Raw genomic sequence first — 22561 nt, forward strand, 5'->3', positions numbered from 1 at the left:
AACACATAGGGCATGCATCATAATGGTAACATGCTTCCACCATTGTGGAATGAACTTATTGTGGAAAGTGGCTTTGGTAATAAGAATCTCTAATTCTTCAGTGGAAGAATGAACTTCACAAACATCCATTGAATTGTTCTCTTCTTGCCAATGCCATTTCCCTCATTTTAGCCTCTTCTAATGCTTGTTGATGGCAAGTTTCCCCGATTGTGCACCAAAAACATGGAGCCCCAAAAGAGCCACCAAGGAAAAGGGGTTTCTATTGCAAGAAAATCTATCTTGTAGCATCAACAAGCTTTTGTTTAATTCTTTAGAGAACCACAACAAGGAAAAGAACACCACTACAAGAAATTTTCACGTAGCATCATAGAAACAATCTCCCATGGTTTTATCCTCAACAAAATTCATCATTCTCTTCATATTCTTAATAGAATTCATCAGTTAACAAAGAGAACACAAAAGAAAAACCATTTTTAATGGAAAAATATCACATAGGATTCATCTTTATTGTCTTCATAGTTTTCTCTCACAATCTTTCATAAAAAAATACATTGTTTGGCATAGATTTGGCTACCTCTAACTCTCTCTTTCTCTCTCAATCAATAGTACATCATATCCTCACTACAATACTCAATAATAACTCATAATAAGACTTCTTTGCTCATGGATGCCCCTTCCCAAAGGTGTGTCTGATATGAAAGGCCACCAGAGCCACTACAGTGACTCTTCATATCTCACTACTATCGCTTTACTCTAGTCTTCTCTTGAGTCTTCAAAAGCTACTTCTTCCACTTTCCTGAGTCCCAAAGGTGTGTCTGATATGAAAGGCCACTAGAGCCACTACAGTGACTCTTCATAGCTCACTACTGTCACTTCACTCTAGTCTTCTCTTGAGTCTTCAAAAGCTACGTCTTCTCTTGAGTCCCAAAGGTGTGTCTGATATGAAAGGCCACCAGAGCCACTACAGTGACTCTTCATAGCTCACTACTGTCACTTCACTCTAGTCTTCTCTTGAGTGTTCAAAAGCTACTTCTTCCACTTTCTTGAGATATTTTGAACTTACATTCACATCTTTCCAAGGCTAGAAAACTTTCCCAAAGTCTTGTTACATTCTACAAAACACTTACAAAGGCATATAGAACATAACAGAACAGAAACAGAGGCTCTACAAAAGCTCAATAGAATGTTATAGAAGGTCAACAGAAGATATCAGAACCACATAACTCATAGTAAAACCATTCAATGAGCTTTCAAAAGACCTCAAATTTCATTAATAATTAATCCATGCTTCATATAGAAGAAACATCAAACAAAACATAAGCTATCAGAATCAGTCAAAACATCACAGAGCCTCATATCTCTACTGAGAATCATCATGAGCTTTCAAAATATAATCAATCTCATTAAAACAATTCTCCAACACTTCCAAACCAACTAGTCATCACTCAAAATCCATCAGAAATCAACTATTTAGGCCTCAAAAGCAACAAAAATCAACAAAAAAACCAAGTCAATTCAACATTCAACAATCATCTTTGTCCTCCTCATACTCTATTTCCACCTCTTTGGGGACTTTGTAAGAGAAGAATAGATTCTCTATTGTATCCTTTGCCTCTTCTTTTGCATTTATATCTACTTCTACCTTAGAAGAAACTATGCAAGCATCCATTGAATTCTTCTCCTCTTGGCAATGCCATTCCCTTCATTTTCAGCCCCTTGATGCCTGTTGATGGTAGTCTTCCCTGATTGTGTACAAAAAACATGGAGCCCCAAGAGGAACACCAAGAAAATGGAAAATCTACTACACAAAAATCTATGTTGTATAATCAACAATCATTTTTTCATAATTTAATCAACCATAACAAGAAAAACAACACCAATCTTCTTAAATCTTCATGCAATTTCATATAACAACTCTTCCACAGATTTATCACAACAAAAGTTCAACACATTCTTGATATTATTCATCAAAAGAATCAAGAGAACATAAAGAAATGCTCCACTTTGAATGGAAATCACTACATAGCATTCATATTCAATAGTTTCATAGTCTTCATAGTCTCTTTCACAATCTCTCACTCATAGATACATTGTTTTGCATCAAACATTGGCTATCTCTTCCCTCCCTCACTCTCACTCTCTCTAACATAATCCCTCACAATAGTAAAATGGAATAATCAAGAATAATCATCCATAACCCCTCTTTGGTCATGGATAGCCCTCCCAAGAGGTATGTCTACTATGAAAGGTCACCACAGCTACTACAGTGTCCTTTCACAGCTCAACAGTGTCACTGTCACGTCAGTCTTTACTTGAGTCTTTAGCGGCTACTTTTTCCACTTCTTTGAGCTATTTTGAAGTTGTATTCATATATTTCGAAAGGTTATAAAAATTCCCCAAGCTACATATATATCCCACATAACACTTGCATAGGCATACAGAACAGAAACACAATAGAAACAGAGGCTCTACAAATGGTTAATAGTACCATATAGAAGGTCATCAAAAAAGCCTTTATAGCTCAACTAAAACCATCCAAACCATAAAAAACATTCAATAAGCTTCCAAATACTCTCAAACTCCATCAATAATTATTCATCCTCTCATTCAGAAAGAAAACAAAGTAAAATTGAAGCTCAACAAATTCAATCAGAACCAATCAAACATTATCATAACATCAATAGAATATCATATCTCCACTGGAAAACATCATGAACTTCTCAAACCTAATCAACCTTATCCAAAACACCAAACATTTCCAAACCAACTAATCAACATACAAAATTAATCAAAAATCAACAATTTAGTCCTCAAAAACAACAAAAATTAGCCAAAAAATCAAGTAATTTCAACCCTCAACAATATAAAGAGTTAACACATGGGTGTGACTTCATATTTATCAACAAAAATGCCTCCAGGCTCGGCTTGATCAAAACTTTCTAACTAGTACATGCTGTTGAGTAAAATGATGAAGTGGCATTGGAAAATGGCCAATTGGGGCAAGTAGAATAGATTGAAACTTGGAGAGGCTGATTGTAGCCTTGTAGGGGTTGCCCAGGCTGACAAGCACATGGAAAGACCATGAAATACACATCTAGAATTAATGAGGGAAAGAAATGAACATTGAATGGAAAAAATAGTGCAAGCTCCTTTTTCTCCATCAAACTTTGATGGAGCTCACAGCTAGGAGAAGATTGATAGAACAAATGTAGAAATTACACTATATAGTAGGTAGAATCTGAGCAAGGAGTAGATAATACAAAACAAATATGAGAAGAATAGAGTTTGCTTTAATTTCAAATGAACTGATACAAAGTTGGCTTTGTCTACTCACTTATTTCCACTATGAAGCTTAGATGGTGATCTAGATAGATGATAGTAGGTGAAGAGCTTAGGGTAGCCATAAGAACTTTGACTAGGTGAAAGATAGATTGATGATGGCTTTAGAGGAATCTTCCTTTTATAGCTCAAAAAGGTAGTATGGTTGGAAAGTCCAACCATATTATGAACCTTTCTTAGTTGGCTAGGTAATATTCCAAGGAATATTCTCTTTACCATCAAGCCAAGGGCAATACCCTCGGACCCTCGTCAAGGGGGCCCCTAGCCCCCTTGAGATCCCCATCCAGGGGCAACTTTCATAGCCCTTGGCCCCCACAATAGGAGAGCCCTTGATAACTCCCACACCTTGCAACTTGATGCATTATGCCTCTAGTTGCTACCAGCACAACTACTCACTCTAATCCAAATGCCAGATCCATAAAGCTCACCTTTTTTGCCATCCAGTCACATAGAACTCATTTGACATACAAGTCAAGACCTACCCAATGTCTGTGTTCACACATGGATTCTCCTCATAATGGGGACCTTATAGCTTAGAGCACCATGGATCATTTGTGGTACCTTATGAGGGTGAGGCATTGAACATATCTAACAAAAAATAGCAAGCTAAGACTCCTTGTTAGATCTTAGAAGTGTTTGAAGACCCAACAACCTCATGTGATGGAGCTTTGGGTAAAGAATGTTGAGAATGTAAGCATGTTTTTCCTCATACTAGAGAGAATGAGGGTAGCTGAGTGTGAATGGTCCTGAGGGGAAGGGGAATCCTAACCCTAGCAATCTGAGGCTATATAAATAGCCCATGGGTCTACATCAGTTGATTGAGTGAGAGTGACCTAAGCTGTATTTTCAACTTAGATTAGTGTAATGTTTGTGCAATTATGTGAAGTGTAATTGTGGTCTAAATGTGTAAGTGGATGTGTGGAAGGTGATGTGATGATAGATATGAATGAGTGGCCATTATGCATGAGTAGGTGTGCACCGAGTGTATGTGCGCTATGTACATGTGCAACTGCACCATCTGTTATGTTTATGTATATGTGTACTAGATGAACCTAAGTGATTATGTCCAATATTCTATCTACGATTGTTTCCTAAGGCTTTCCTAGGTTGGTCAGGGTGGTGTGTAATAGGTAGGTGGATCTAGATGTGACTTGTTGTGCACATGCATTGTGCACCATACACCAATCTATGTGCATGTGGGAATTGTGCACTTTGTACCTCATGCATTGTGCAGTAATTCATGGACTAAGAAGATGTAGATGCAAGATGGGGGTGCATTAATCTATATACAATGCAATTGAGTTAATATAAACATTGCGTGGGTGGTGCGTGTGCATTGTGCACCGTACACCATGTGTCTTGTGTGGGGTTGTGGAAACATGTAAGTGTTGTGCAGTGAGATGTACTATATGTATCTTGGGTAAGGATGATGAGTGTAAATGGGAGTGCTTGATGGGTGCGTGCATGGACTGGGCACCATACACCATGCATGCCATCTCCTTCATTCTCCTCTTCTCTTGTTTTCCCCTTGTTATTAGGTTAGCATTAGGTAGAAGAGATACAAGAGAAGGAGGAAGAGATTGAAAAAGTGCACTAAGTGCAGCTAGTTATGTGCAAGGTGTGTATAAGGTGCGGTGCTTGTGTATACTATGCACTATGCACATGTGCATGTGCACTGTGCATTGTGCATGGATGTGTTACATAGGGTTGAGAATACTTCTAGATGGAGCTTTCCTTCTCCTTCTTCCCCTTGTTTCCCCCTCATGAACAACGTGGCATCAAGTAGTCAAAGGAAAGGGGAAAGATGATCTTGTGTGCACCCTCTTGTGTGGTGGGATGGTGCACATTGTAGACGTGCATGTGTGCATGTGTGTTAGTTTACTTGCATGGTGTACAGAAGGTTGGGTCTAGTGCACAAGTGTGTGTGTGTGTACTAGTGTAGTGCACAAGTACATATGCATTGGGTATAAGTGTAACATGTTAGCACACAATGTAGTACACTATGCTCTAGCTTATGTGGGTGCAAGGGATATGCAAGGTGAGATAGTGTAAGCGTATGTAGTGCATTAAGATGTTGGTATAAGGCTCATGGGAGGTGGATGCATGCAAAAGAGACCTATGCTAACTAAAATAACATTGACAATAAATGCCAAGAAAAATTGAAACTATACGAGAAATGCCAAACATGGCCATGTAGTGGAGAAGTTCTTCCATTATTCCATGACACAATGGAGCCATGGTAGCTACAATAAAATACAAGGGGATAACAATTAATGCTAAACTAGAGCTAAGATGAAGTGCTTAATGGATTGTCAAATGAGGAAAAAGTGTTAAAACACTTAATGTTTAAAGTAGGAATAGGCAATGGTTTGTAGTAATCCACTAGGCAAGAGAGAAGAAATCTTGTTTTGTTGACACTCCAAGTAGTGAGAAACAAAATCCTTCACATCTGTCCAAAGTCATTTCCAATTAAAACTCTTATGAACCTTATCAAATGTCTTGAAAAGGCCCAAATGCCCTACCATAGGAGAATACTACATCTCTTGAAGAATCTTTTGCTTGAAGTTAGACATAGGAGTCAAGTATACTAGACCTTTGAACTATAAAATACCATTATAACGCTTATAATTGGGGAATTCTCCATCATCTTCTTCTTGGAATTTCTACATAATAGTGGCTACATGCTGGTCAAATAGATACTCTTTCTAAATGTCATCAATCCAATCTATGTAAATGATGGAGATAATCAATAATGAACATGTCCACATATGTGAAAGAGCATCACCAACAACAACATTATCCCCTCCAGCCATGTCAGATATCTCAAAATCATAATTTTAAAGGGTGGTTAGCCATCTTCTTTTCTTTGGGGAGAGTGTAGGCTCCAATAAGAAATATTACAATACTCGATGACTACCATAGAGATAATGGGGCCACCACTTTTGAATGGCATGGAGTATTGCTAACATCTCTTGCTCATAAACATGTAGGCTCTCCTCCTTTTCATCCAACTTTTAGCTTTTATAAGCAATAACTCTATGGTCTTGAACCAAAACAGTCCCATTGCCTTGACCACTTGCATCATCACATATGGTAAATTCTTTAGAAGAGTTTGAGAAAACCAAAATAGGTGCTGAAATATGTAGAGATTTCATCTCATTGAAGCTCCTATCTACTATAGCATCCCATAAGAAGTCTTATTTCTTTAACCTATCAATACAAGATGCATTACAACATGGGCATAATCCTTAATAAATAGATGGTAGAAAGAAGAGAGTCCAAGAAATCCACATAGTAATGAAGTAGTGTTGGTAGGAGTAGGCCAAGCCTTTATGCACTGCACCTTCTTGGGATCCAAAATAATACCCTGCTCACTAACGATATGGCCCAAATACTCCACCTCCTTTACCATAAAAGTGCACTTGGACTCTTTTGCAAATAATCTATGCTGTCTCAAGAGCTCAAAGGCTTGTTTTACATGTTGCAAGTGATCCCCTTTGTTCTTGTTGTAAATCAAGATATCATTAAAAAATACAAGGATTCTTTTGTAAAGGAATGATTGTAGTATGTTATTCATCAAAGCTTGAAAGGTAACTAGAGCATTGGATAATCCAAAAGGAATCATTAAAAGATGGTAAATATTCCTCTTAGTACAAAAAGCTTTCTTATACTCATCCCCCTCTTTCATCTTGATCTGATGATAACTTGAATGAAGATCAACATTGGTGAGCACCTTTGCATCTTTGAGTTCATCCAAGAGATCATCAATGTGAGTGATAGGGTTGTAACGTGCCCGCCTATCGGCTGTCCAAGCACATTTTAGTGGTCCATCGAGAAATGCATCTAAGCATCGCCACCCGACACTCCCAGGGAATGTTTTGAGGTTTGTCGCCTAGGGTTTACCGAGTTCGCCTCGCAACGGAACGTTCATGGCCGAACCCACTAGGATCGACCTGAAATTTGGGTTCCTAGGGCCAACGTCTCCTATTAGCATTCTAGCATCGGGTTTTGGACATCCTACTTTACATAGAGATACCCAATCTGAAGCAAATCCATACCGCACTTGGTTCAAAGAGAATGGGAAATGAGAGGGATGCGCCGCTCAACCTCTCTACCCATAGGGCATAGTCCCATTTCGGTCCCCTAAAACGTCATGAATTAGGTCCTAACTTAAAAATACCTAAAGTCGAATTGCGATAAATCCTTGTGAAGAACCTCCCAATTCTCTGAGACCACCCTACCATAGGATGGACCCATCATCGGGGATTCCATCCACTTGCTTCCCTTGATAGATTTAGTTTTCTAATTAGGTCCTACCACATTTATATGTGACATTTAAAATCAACTTCATTAATTAAGCCTTTTAAGGCACAGGGTTCGTTTACATAATTTATAGCATAGACACGAAAACAAAACAAGCAGTCCTTTTGACAAACAAGTTCCTTAACTTATATTCAAGTTAATCTTTGTCTCTTGCCCATACAGGAGAATTATGTATCCCTTCTGTCCAAAAGAAGTACCTTGCCCAAATCACATGGCACCATAATTTCCATCCTTTATCTAGAATAGGATCTTCCAATGCCCTAGAAGTTGAGCTCACCGTAGTCTATAATTCCGTTCTGGTCTAGGCAAGGGGTGTCCAAAGCTCCACTGACCCCAAGTGACCTAGAAGTGAGACACAACTTCTGTGGTTGGCCTTTTCACCACTCGACCTTTGGCCCGTGAATTGAGAAGTGCCCTCTCGGGGTAACCTATAGTGCGATATTGGAGACGATCCACTCGTGCAAAATATCCTTCCTCAATTAATCCAATTAAGAATCAAACATAAGCAAGGAAATCAGCCTAATATCATATTCTAGTGAAACATTCCTTTATTTTCCATGGCTACTTGTCATTACTGACCTTTGCCATGCTTTTGCCATCAAACACAAGCACTTGGGATATTTATCCAAATCACAATGCAAGAATCAATTGATTTAAGAAAAAAAAAATTCAGGGTGTTGTTCAATCACCCAACAAAACTAATTGTATTTTTTCCAAACAATACAAGCATAGACGCGAGAATAATTCCATCGCATATTTGCTCTCCCTCTTGGGATCAAAGAGCAATTCTATGCAAAATTTACTTAATACTTTTATGCACAATTCCTAATGTTAATATTCTTTTTACGATTATGCTATTCATAATCCCTGACCTGTTGCTCTATCAATGAATAAGCCATACACAACTAAGTGTAATTAACTTCCCTTAATACATGCACTTTGCAAACTCCATCTTTCAAATATATGAGAAGAGACCTATCCCTTCCCCATGACCTATTCTCGTACATCATAGTATGGAGCCTAATGTATCTCATATGAGAATCAAAGCAAGTATATATCAATTTAGAAATACATTACTTATGACTGGAACCGCAGTTGGATTGACAGTGTGCTTTCGCTCGAAGCTTCGTTGTTGGTTGTAGGATTACCATCCGCACGTGACATTCTTTGCTTGGAGGCCATCATCCGCAAGTAGACTCAAGAGATTAAGAAGGTGCAATAGATTCTAGATGGGAGAGTGTAAGAGAAGATGGCTAAGCCGAGGATCAAGATAGAGGGAATTGAGCTAACGTGCAGCCTCTCGAGGTAACTATTCTCTCACACACACACACACACACACACACACACACACACACACACACACACACACACACACACACACACACACACACACACACACACACACACACACACACACACACAATCTCTTGGAGGGGTATCCTTCTCTCTACCTCTCTCTTGTAGCCTCTCAAGGTCTCCTTATGCTCTCTTGTGCCTCCCCATACCTCATATTTATAATGAATTAGAGAAGAGGGGATGTGGCTGAGAACAAGAGTTCTTGGTGGAGGGACTCTTGGAAAACTCGGTGATCTGATGCTTAACTCATAAATTTGATGGTTCCATTGGCTCTGAAAGGGGGATAAAACCCCAAGACACTTGATTAGAAAGCTTTCAGATCACTCCTTCTTTCTCTCCCTGTTTGAAGTGCTGTTTACTGCTTACAAACTGCAATTGTGGCATGCACGATTTTGCCAATCACTCTCTTTATCTTTTTTTTAAATTATAAAATCTCCAAAACTAAGTAAAACATCACTTGTCTTTTCTTTTAAATGACATAAAATTCTAGAAATATCCATATCTTTTTACGATAATATCTTAAATATCTAGAATATGCTAGTTTTACCCAAAATCTAATATTTTTGGACCACCTAAATTATACACATTAATACTAGTGATTAATATGGCTTATATGTCTCGTTCCTATTGTAACTTTCGTGAAGGGTGGCTACGGTCCTTGTCAATCTGATAAAAATATCGAATTTATGACTCTTGATTTTTAAAACATATATATTTTTAATCAAATAAAAATTGTTAGCTATTAACGTTAGTTAGTTTTTACCTTAATTAGTCTTTAGTTAGTAATTTTACTAACTTATTAATTGACTAACTAACTTTCAAACTAACCAACTAACTTTTATTGTGTGGAAATATTACAAGGGTATCTATTCTTTATGGCACACTTGTTGAGATCTATTTTTCATGGTGCACTTGTTGAGATCCCTATAATCTATGCACATATGAAAGGACCCATCCTTCTTCTTAATTAATAACATTGGTGAAGAAAATGGAGACCGACTATGCCGAATGAAACCCATATCCAAAAGCTCTTTCACTTTCCTTTCCACCTCTTCCCTTTCACACTTGGATAACTTTTAAGGTGGCTTATTGATAGGCTTAGTTTCATGAGCTAAGTCAATCGGATGAGCTACTTCATGATTTGGTGGCAAGAAGAAGGAGGTTGAAAAACATCTCATACTCCTCAAATAACTTACAAAGGCAACAATATATTCCTTTGGAAGAGCTAGAAGACTGTTCTTCATCCACTTTTGACAACAAAAGTGCAAAGGTACATGACTTTGCATTGATTTCCTTTTGAATCTTCTTTAGGCTAATTAGCCACATGATTTTTGTTTCAATTCCATACAATGCAACTTGCTATCCTTTTCACATAAACTCCATCTTTTTCTTCTCTAGGTCCATGGAAAACTTTCCAAGATGTTTAAGCTAGTCACAACCAAGTACTATATCAATTGGAACCATTTCCAAAGCAATCAAATTGATATGAGTGTGGTACGTGCTGAAGACAAAACAATAGGAATGTGTTGGCAGATTTTATGGTCACATGAGCTTCATTTGCTACTTGAACACTTAATGAAGACTCCATCTCAAGAGGAAATAATTTCAACCCTTCAAGGGATTTAGAATTCACAAAACTATGAGTGCTTCCTATATTGATGAGGATATGAGAAACTCTCCCATTGATAAACCCCTTGAGTCTAAGTGTATTGTCTCCCTTAGAGCCAATCCATGCATCTTAAGAGATAGATATAAACTTGGAGAAGAATGATCAGTCCAAAGATCATCTATGCAATGATCACTAGGGTCAAATGTGAATCCATCCATAGGATCATAATACTCATAACGTCTATCCTCACCATTACCATCCACTACTTTATAGTTGATCTCATCCTCATTTTGCATGGTAATAGCATGTGGCTCTTCTTCTAAATCATCCTCAATGATCATATTGACTCTTGCATTCTTTGCCTTCCACTTGTATTTGTGATCAACTTCCCATTTTTCTCCACATTAGAACATAATCCTTTAGCAAACATATCCTTCAACTTGTCATTTTTAGTAACATGTTTCCCTTGAGCATTGCTGGTGGTCGCAGAAACTTTTGCACTAAAATTAGTCCTCTTTTGATCAAAATTCCCATCAACATTAGGTATAAAATTTTGGTCTTGTTTTGATGCATATGCTATAGGAAAAGTGGAAATTATCTTGTAGGTATTTAATGGCTTTCCATCACCTCTAAATCATCCATATGAATGTGTACCTCTTGTAGGGTGATTAGACTAGTTTATACTCCCTATCTAAATTATAGACTCCAACTACCTTCTACTACATATACATGATGTTTTTCATGTTTCTTAGCTGAAGCCTTATGTTGGGCTTGAAATTCAAGTGCTTGAGAAATTACCACCCATTGATGAGGATGGATTAATCATCTATGAACTCAAAAAGATTATTGGTAAGTGTGAGAAGGTTCTTCACAAGCATTCTCTCATTGAATATCTCATTAAATGGAAGGGGTTACCATTAGAGGAGTCTAAGTCTTGGCAACCATCCACTTATTTGGATAATTTTCCATGGCTTCTTCAAAGAGGAATCTTGAATACAGGACATGAAACAATTTACTATATTAAATTTTAATAGGAAATTAATTGGCCTACCTTCATCAAATTTGAGTTTTTATGGTCTAAATGAGTATTATACAATGTCTTGTATCTATAGCCACCTCATTTCTCTTATTTGGAGTTATATAGCCATAATTATTGCCCATTTTCTCTTGCAGCCTTGTTTTGGACAACACTTGGATCTTTTTAGAGATTGTCATATTTGTGGCTCTTCAATTCTTGAAGAATACATCACCATCATTGGCTATATTCAATACACTTCTTTATTCTTGATTTGATGAGACTCTTTTGGTTCTTTTATTTCTTTCATCCAAGCTTTGAGGACATAGCTACTTTAGGAGGGGAGGGTATGGAGGCCCAAAATCACTGCCCCCATACCATCTTCAATCCTCCATAGTGCAGTACTTGTATGAGGGATATAACGATAAGATGGGCACCTACATGGGCTCTAAGACTTAGGGGTGTGAAAATTTCCTCCCCAACCTAGGTTGTGTACCCTTCGAGTTCTTTATTATGAGGGAGGGCCACGCCTCATTTGGCTCATAACTCCCTCAGCATTTACTTTTTCTTCTCGTAGGTATTTTCAACATGGCATTGGTATTCTAGACTAATCAAACAGTCGTGAAATGCATGGGAAGAAATAAAACTTTGTTTTTTTTCATGAGATACAAGTGGGAATAGGAAATGGATTGAAACAAAAGGAAAGGATAGGGGTTTTACCCACTCCCAATGACTCATTGCATTATAATTATTTACCATCCATTTTTTCATTAAGACATGACTAATCAACCAATCAAGAAAATTAGTTTAGAGCATTGAATGACAGCAATCATAAGTGAATTACATAGAATGGATTAAAAATTTTCAAGGCCATGATAATGAAAGTTGATGCATTTGTTCAAACGTCCCTAGATGTTAAGGCCTAAAACGACTTTGGCTCTATGGCACTATCCGGTGTCAAAGAGTTTACCATTCACAATATAAATCATGGGATTCTTATGAACACAGAAGAGCTTCACTGGGAGTTATATGAGGAATTTGCATACAAAATTCAGACATTGTTATCTAATAACCAACTTAGTTACACAAGTTCTTTTGTAATTAGCATATAATTTTCAGTTATACCATGTATATTGATGAAAAATAAGTCTATGGGAACCTACAACTTGGTCAACTGGAAGTAATTGATAGTCTGCAGGATAAATCACATTGATTCAGGTGCAAAAATATGGTCAGAACCCAAGAAAAATGCCAAAGGTTGCCAAAAGTCCACTAGGTTCACATGGGACTTGAAGTAATAGACTTAAGTGACCAGCAAGTGAACTGGGTAGGTCAAAAAGTGGCCAGGGCTTGAGTAGGGAGCAGCCTGCATTTTTTGGCGCAAAATGCGGGCTGCACAGTCTGAAGCACAACTGGAGAGAGCTGGAGCTATGGTGCATGATTTGGAACATGCAAACTGAAGATCAACAGGCCCATATACTGAAGGAGTAAACATGGTGAGATCTCCACTTCTCTGCCCATTTGGTCTTACGAAAATGCATGTTGAAAAAATCTATAAAAGAGGGAAATCTGAGAGAAAAGTATTCAGCCTGCTCTTATGCACGACTTCTCTCATTTTGTCTACCTCAATCTTGGTCCAATGAAGCCCGACTTCTACCCAAGTACTTGAGTGACTTTGGGGCAAGCAAAGGGTGAGGATTTTGAAGGTATATGGGCTGTTATAACCAGTCATAAACAGGGCAGCCCACTGTTATGGTCCATTTTTATGAACAAACAAGAGTTTTTGTGGTTGTAATGGAAGGAAATGACCTCTTTTCATCAGGACTTTGTTCATTAATGATTAGAGGTGCTTCTTCATAAGTTTATGCACTCATTTTGAGCTTGATTATGGGCTGGAATTTTCTATTTTAAAACAGGGCTGAAGCTAAAATTATGCTTCTTCAATTCATTTCATGTATCATTGGCCCAAATCTTGAATGCATTTGAGTCTATCAACATAATACTTGTTCCAAAGGGTTGAAATCCATCTTTGTACTTGAAATAGAAGCCATTAGAACTTGCATTTGATATTCATAATTGAATTGAGAATCTGAAAATGTCCTTTATGACATGATGTATGTATACAGAGGCATTTGATGTTATCAAGATAGAGTTATTTTTTCCGTTCATGTATGCTAAATACATTGAGAAAAAGCTTGAATTCTTCTTCCGTACCTAAATCATTTGTAAATCCTGGATCTTATTAAATCCCAATCTATGTCCCCTTCCTGAACTTTGAATCCTAAACTCCTCTTCTACACTAAAGCCCCGGTGGTAGACCTTCAACCCTTAACACGACGACAGTGGTGAACCCGACATGAAGGTCCGTTGCAGAAGAAGAAGTCCAATGGGAGAATCATCAAGTTCGGGAGGAGATGCCTTGCAACAGCTGGTTTGTCTAATGCAAGAAAGCCAACAACAACAATTGCAATTTCAGCAGTAGTTGCAATTGCAACAACAATGAAGACAAGAAGAAGAGCGGATTGATGCTACTGCCATTAAAGCCTTAGAAGCAGTTGGACAAGAGATCAAGCAATTTAATGGGCAAAATGTATCCTCTTTTATCCGCCTTTATACTGACAAGATGGTCTTCTTTGGAGCCCCTCAACATGCCTGGAGCTGTTATTTTGCCCGCCTGGCTGTGCATGGTCTCCAGGACAGAAACCATGGTCTTTTCCAAAAAGATGCAGGATGGACTGTGTTCAAGAAGGCTCTTCGAGAAGAAATTTTCCTTGAAGATTCTGGCCTTATGACAAAGAAAGTCTTCATCGAATGGGTCGAAAGGCCCAATAAGGGTCTAACCGCCACTGCTCTTCATTGAGAATTTGAAAGCAAATTTGCCCAACTAGATCCTGACGACCAACAAGGTATGGAAAGTCAAAAGATTGAATTATTTCTAAGGGCTGCAGATTCTTCTCTTCAGCAGAAATTAACCGATCGACTTGAAGACCCTGACTCTGAGACGGGATTGAAGACTGCTTGGAGTGATGTCACTGAAGCAGTTAATATGATTGCTCGAAGAGAGTGATTGCGCCTAAGATGGGGCTCAACCCCTGCAAGAACTCAATCTATGAAGGAGCCTGTTCCAGTTTCTCGACCTCTTGTCTCTATGGCCGAGCAACCAAGAAATTCTGTTGTTCCATCCCCAAAGAAGGATGTCATGGACGAACTAATTAAAAGCATGCGGGATCTCCATCTTAATCTAACGGAGATTAATTCTAAACTGGAAAGTCTTGATGTAAAAGTAGAAGAAAGGGGTCAGTCAACTGCCCAAAGGCCTGTACGAGAAGGCTTCAAAAGACGCTGTATTTGGTGTGATAGCCTTCAGCATGACAAGAGGGAGTGCGGTGCATTCCGTGAAGCTGAAGCACAAAAATTAGTCTTTTGGAAGGACGGTAAAATTCATGCAACCGAAACCGGGCTTCCTCTTGAGCCAAACTTTGGAAATGGTGGCATGAAGAAAAGATTGGAGGATTTGGCAACAAGAACGGCCTATGCAGCTGTTGATGCTACAACTTATGGGCTGCAAATTGAGCCAACTAATGAAATTGTTAAAGCATGTAAAACTAGTGCAAAATCTAAAGTGTGGACGCAGGCCTTGGAACGCATGGAGTAAGGCAAGGCAACTAAATATGATTTAACCACCGCCTCAACGTATTCGGGGAAGAACCGGTTGGTCCGAGCCTGTGGATTCATTTTCAGCTTTTTCTCAGTTAGCTGAAATTAATAATCAAGAAGCCATGATAGAAGAAAAGAGAAGAAGATGTTGCCGGTCCTTCTTCTTCAGGACCAACTAAACGCATAACAAGAAGTAAACTAGACCAACAAAAGGCTGCTGAAAATCCGCCGCCGCTAGAGTTTGACATGGGAGATGCCCCTCAAGCAAAGAAGACAGAAGGAAAAAGAAAAAGCAAACATCCCAGTTACAAGTTGCAGTCTGACATAAAGACTGCAATGGATCTTAAACGGATCCTAGAAGAAAGGATTCTTGGAAGTAGAATTGAATTTACATTAGGAGAAATTCTGAGTATTGCAAAACGAGGATTTCATGATGTAATAATTGATGTAATTAAACGAAAAAGACAATATGTTGGTGAGGAAACTGAAGAATCTATACATGCTTTTTTGCAAGTACTACAAGTGTATTTGTAGGATGAAGAGAAGCTAAAAACTCAAGGGATTCGATTGGAGGCAATCAAACAATTGATTGCAGCCATAGAAGCCAAAGATGAAGACATTTATGAAGCAGAAAGTGAAGAAGCCATTATGGTAGGGACTTCTCAATCTAAAGTGCAGCCCATGCGTAAGAAAGAGACTCTTCTTCACAGCATGCAAGACAAAAGTGAAGCTCACTTTATTCCTAGTAGTCACTACTCCCGTACCCATTGGGCAAGGGCGACTACTGAAGCTGTTGTTAAAATTGGTGAAAAAGAAACTCCATGCATTGCCCTTATAGACCATGGTTCGGAAATTAATGTTATGTCAAGAAGTCTCTATGAGAATGGTGGATGACCTATTGATGTGGACCCAGGATGGCGCATGAAGGTAGCCAATAACTCTTCTGGCGATCTTTATGCAGCATATCCTTATGTACAAGTTACTATCGGTAATGTAAAAGATGAATTTCATTTCTTTGTTCAAGATTCCTGCAGCTATCCTATCATTCTTGGACAACCATTTATTTCCGAGTCTCGTTTAGAGACAAAGGCTCTTGATGATGGTTCATCATATGCTCGGATAAGAAGTAAGGATAATGACAAAGCTGTCCAATTCCTGACCGTCTGTGTTAATCACCACCTGAATAGGGATAGATTGAGAGATCATCCTATTCCTCCTAATGCCCGAGAATTTAAGGGTTTTTGGGTAGCGCTGCTATAAGTGGAGGCTATGGCAATGCGTCATGTCACAAAAAATTGCCTCCACATATAAAGGAGACAAGGCCAAAAGCTGATTTGCAGGTTTTTACAGCCAATAGTGTGGGCTGTTATAAACAGTTTTCAGCCATGAACAGGGCTGAAAGAAAGTATTTGTGTCATATGGACAAGAGCTGAAGCAAATTGATGTTTTACCTAAAGATGAAGAAATTTCAAGACTATTTTATGGGCTGAATTATAATGATACAATGGCTGAAATTTATACAGTCGTTGATGCAGAAAATCAAGCTGAAAATCAATCTTCATGCAGATGTTAAAGAATCATGGTAAAGCCTTTTCATTTCAGCCACATGAAATTGGCTGTGTAGATCCAAGCATTGTGGCACCAATGGTGATTTTTACAGTCCCACATATTCCTTGGAATCTTAAACCAATTCCGGTTCCAAGGGCTCATTTGCCTAAGTTATTGGAACTTCTAAATGAGAAGATAAAAATGCGAATATTGGAGCCATCTTCAGCTCCATATTCCGACCGATGGTTTACTGTACCTAAGAAGAATGGATCTTTGCGATTCATTCAAGATTTACAACCTGTCAATAAAGTCACTATTAGAAATGTTGGATCAGGGCCAATTGTTGATGAGTTTGCTGAAGCTTTTGCAAGAAAGGCAATCTATTCCATGGGAGATTTATATTCAGGCTACGACCAATTTCAGCTTGCTTTGGAAAGCCGAGACATTACCACAATGAAGATGCCTCTTGGCCTAGTCCGCATGTGTACTCTACCTCAAGGGGCTACGAATTCAGTAGCTCACATGATGAATGCTATGCATGAAGTATTGAGGGATTATATTCCTCAATTCACTCTTCCTTTTCTTGATGATGTTCCAATCAAAGGATGTGAAGTTCACGAGAAAAATGAAGAACTCAATGAACTTGGATGTCAAAAGTTTGTTTCTGATCATATTAATGATTGTGCTCAAATCTTGTCTAAATTAGAAGAAGTCCATCTTACTCTTTCAGGAGCTAAATCTATTTTTGGAGTCGAAGAAGTCCTTTTGGTCGGACATATGTGTGGTCCATATGGCCGAAAGCCTTCCCCATCCAAAATAGATGCTATCAGCAAAATGTAGAAAGAATGTACAAATGTTTCAGAGGTGAGAAGATTTCTTGGTGCATGTGCCTTCTACCTTATTTGGATACCACATTTTGCCCATGTTGCTGAAAGTCTTTATCAGCTTCTAAGAAAGGGCCAAAGGTTTATATGGGAAAAAGAACACACTCAGGCTATTCGGAAACTCAAGGAAATGCTGATTTCAGCCCCCACTTTAAAGAGGGCTAATTACTCTAATGGACATCCCATTATACTCACAGTGGACACAAGTCCTATTGGAATAGGATGGACAGTTGGTCAAGATGACCTTGAAGGCAACATATATGTAATCCGCTTTGGAGCGAAGGTTCTTAATGAACGACAAAGAAGGTATGCTCAAATTAAAAGAGAACTTTGGGGAGTAGTAACTGCATTAAAATGTGACAGGGAGTACTTCATGGGCGCACACGTTATAGTTGAAACAGATTGCCTTCCACTCTTGGGCATGATCGCCAACTGTTCCACTCCTAACATAGCCATGCTAAGATGGATAGCCTATATTAAATCCTTAAATCCTGATTTGAAACATATTGCAAGTAGAGATATGGGATGTCAAATATAGGGATAAAGAAGAAATGATGGATGAAGAAGAATCAGAGTTTATAAATGATGCTGTAAATGCAGGTACAAATGATGGATGAAGAAGAATCAGAGTTACCTTTGGAGGCATGCGAAAAAGAAAGGAAGGGTGCCTGTTCGTGTCTTAGGAGACAAAAAGACACAAAGACAAGTCATGCAAGAATTTCACGAAAGCCTATTGGCTGGTCATAGAGGCATATGGGGCACTTTTGCCAAAATAAAAGAGAAATTTTGGTGGCAAAACATGTATAAAGACATTGAGCATTTTGTTGAGTCTTGTCATGTTTGTCAAATGTATTCTATGGTAAAGCATAGAGATGGGCTTCAGCCTCTACCTATCCTTTATCCATTCACTATAGATGGGTTATTGATTTAGTAACCATGCCTACAGGAATTTGGAACATGAGATATCTAGTACTTGCTAGAGAAGATCTCACAAATCAAGTGGAAGGAAAAGCCTTGACATCAAAGTCCACTCATGCTGTTTGTAGATTTTTACTTGAAGAAGTATTTTGCAGGTATGGATGTGTTGCTAAAGTAACTGCTGATAGAGGATAATTGGATGCTGATGAGGCTCACCATTTCTTTGCTCAATTGGGAATTAAGCTATCTCTTACTTCAGCCTACAACCCTGAAGGCAATGGTAAGAGTGAAAGAGGTCATCAACCAATTCTTAAAGCTTTAGCAAAATCATGCAAAGGAAAGATGAGGGAATGGCCTAAAATGCTACCATTCGCATTATGGGCTGATAGAACTACCCATAGTGCAGTAACAGGATATATGCCTGCTGAACTTATATATGGATAGCCACCTGTTATGCCTATTGAAGAATCCATTGTCACATGGAGTATCTTACCTTGGGATGAAGGCATGAATAGAGAAGAGTTGCTAACTTTGCACATAAGGCAACTCGAAAGAAGGTCAGAAGATGTCAAAACAGTCATTGAAAGGCTGAAAATAGCAAGATTAAAGAATAAGAAGAGGTTTGATAAGCATCATCGACTCCGTCCAAGAGCTATTCAAGAGAATGATTGGGTTCTTGTCTATGATAGCAGCATGGACAATCAATATAGTGCTCATAGGAAGTTAGCCAAGCGACGGTTTGGACCATATGTTGTAAAAGTAGTACATAATAATGCTACTTACTCTTTGGCTGAAATGGATGGGACCATGATTAAGATTCCAATAGCCGGGAAACGAATCAAACTCTTCAAACGAAGAGAATCTTCAACTTATGAACTTGATGACTTAGATATGAGCCCTCTACTTGAAGACATGCAGGAAGAAAAAGACTTAGAGAATGAAGATGAAGTTATATCAGAAGAAGACCCTCCTTGACTTGTAATCTTATGAAATGGCACATGCCGGAGGATGTGCAGGTTAGGAGGGGGTGAATGTCAAAGAGTTTACTGTTCATAATATAAATCATGGGATTCTTATGAACACAGAAGAGCTTCACTGGGAGTTATATGAGGAATTTGCATACAAAATTCAGACATTGTTATCCAATAACCAACTTAGTTACACAAGTTCTTTTGTATTTAGCATATAATTTTCAATTATACCATGTATATTGATGAAAAATAAGTCTATGGGAACCTACAACTTGGTCAACTGGAAGTAATTGACAGTCTGCAGGATAAATCACATTGATTCAGGTGCAAAAATATGGTCAGAACCCAAGAAAAATGCCAAAGGTTGCCAAAAGTCCACTAAGTTCACATGGGACCTGAAGTAATAGACTTAAGTGACCAGCAAGTGACTTGGGTAGGTCAAAAAGTGGCCAACGCTTGAGCAGGGAGTAGCCCGCATTTTTCGGCACAAAATACAGGCTACACAGTCTGAAGCACAACTGGAGAGAGCTGGAGCTATGGTGCATGATTTGGAACATGCAAACTGAAGATCAACAAGCCCATAAACTGAAGGAATAAACATGGTGAGATCTCCACTTCTCTGCCCATTTGGGCTGACGAAAATGCATGTTGAAACAATCTATAAAAGAGGAAAATCTGAGAGAAAAGTATTCAGCCTGCTCTTATGCACAACTTCTCTCATTTTGTCTACCTCAATCTTGGTCCAATGAAGCCCGACTTGTACCCAAGTACTTGAATGACTTTGGGGCAAGCAAAGGGTGAGGATTTTGAAGGTATATGGGCTGTTATGGGCTGAAATAACTAGTCATAAACAGGGCAGCCCATTGTTATGGTCCATTTTTATGAACAAACAAGAGTTTTATGTGGTTGTAATGGAAGGAAATGACCTCTTTTCATAAGAACTTTGTTCATTAATGATTAGAGGTGCTTCTTCATGAGTTTATGCACTCATTTTGAGCTTGATTATGGGCTGGAATTTTCTGTTTTAAAACAGGGCTGAAGCTAAAATTATGCTTCTTCAATTCATTTCATGTATCATTGGCCCAAATCTTGAATGCATTTGAGTCTATCAACATAATACTTGTTCCAAAGGGTTGAAATCCATCTTTGTACTTGAAATAAAAGCCATTAGAACTTGCATTTGATATTCATAATTGAATTGAGAATCTGAAAATGTCCTTTATGACATGATGTATGTATACAGAGGCATTTGATGTTATCAAGATAGAGTTATTTCTTCCGTTCATGTATGCTAAATACATTGAGAAAAAGCTTGAATTCTTCTTCCGTACCTAAATCATTTGTAAATCCTGGATCTTATTAAATCCCAATCTATGTCCCCTTCCTAAACTTTGAATCCTAAACTCCTCTTCTGCACTAAAGCCCCGGTGGTAGACCTTCAACCCTTAACACGACAACACCGATCCTCTACTACACACCCAATCCACCCCACATGGCCTCACAGTCAGGAGCATCTAAGGGATATACTACCCTAACCTTGAATATAGAATTTTGCATTTGTATGGATTGTAGTCCAATGGATGATCCTTCCCCACACTCCTTAGAGGGAGTCCCTACACATATTGGTGTAATACACCACGTAAGCACAAAAAAAGGGAGCGCCCCTCAACTGATTACTATGGCTCCACTATGACACTCCTACATCTTGGGGATTGGCCCCAAGATGCGCTGTGAGCATTAGATAATTGATTTTTCCAAGATCCCCTTCACAAAAAGCTCTTCTTCTCAGCCACAACCCTTCTTCTCTTGTTTAGCTATAAATATGAGGCATGGGGAGTAGTTAGAGAGACACAAGGAGACCTTGAGAGACTGCGTGAGAGAGATGGAGAGAGGGAGGTAGAAGGATACCCCTCCAAGAGATTGCGAGAAGGAGCTTGAAAGAGAGAGAGAGAGAGAGAGAGAGAGAGAGAGAGAGAGAGAGAGAGAGAGAGAGAGAGAGAGGAGTTACCTCGAGAGGCTGTGAGGGAGAGAGTTAGCTCAATTCCCCCTATCTCGGTCTTCGAATAAGCCATCTTCTCTTGCTCTCTTCCATCTCAAACCCATGCCTCCTTCTTTATCTCTTGAATCCACTTGTGGACGATGGATCCCCAAGTGGAAAATCTCTCCAAACCCTAAAACTCCCACCACAACCAACGGGACCGCAACTATGGGAAACACATCTCTTATGAATCAGGTGCACCTCGTTGTATTAGGGAAAAGAAATTGGGGGAAATTTTTTTAACATTAATTTTCACAACTTAATTGAGCATGTTTCGAGATAATGAGCGTACTAGGAATATTTTCTTCATTGAATTCATCTCAGGCGATCGATTAAAATTGCACTTAGAAGTCATTGAATTGCACATAAATTGCATGACAATTTCATGCTAATATATATATGAAAAGATTCAAGACTATGCACATTAAACTACAATTAAGCCAGATAGATTTTTTGCATCCGCCTCCATTTGTTTGGTTGAAATAATAGAAAATCCTATTACATCTTGTATAGTGTATGAGAACTTATCATGCGTCTTAGCCAAAGGAAGGGAGTGTTAACTAAAATTTTGCACAGCATCAGACTTGCATCCCAAGGGGGAGAGAAAATATGCGGATGAAAAATGTTATCGCATCTATTCTTGCATTGCTTGGAAAAATACAATTGGTTTTGTGGGTTGATCAAACAACATCTTAAATGCTTTTACATTCAACTGATTATTAAATTGTCGTTTGGTTGATTATTCCAAGTGCTTGTGATTTATGGTAAATTCATGGTGGGGGTCTGTGATGAAAAATTGCCATGGGGATAAAGGAATGTTTTCTTAGTAAATGATATTAGGACTAGATACCTTGACTTTGCTTGAATCTTAAATGATTTAATTAAGGAAAGGATATTTTGCAC

Source organism: Lygodium microphyllum, chromosome 5 (genome assembly GCF_053477565.2).
Source record: "Lygodium microphyllum isolate KBCC chromosome 5, Lygodium_microphyllum_v1.1.10, whole genome shotgun sequence".
Taxonomy (NCBI): domain Eukaryota; kingdom Viridiplantae; phylum Streptophyta; class Polypodiopsida; order Schizaeales; family Lygodiaceae; genus Lygodium; species Lygodium microphyllum.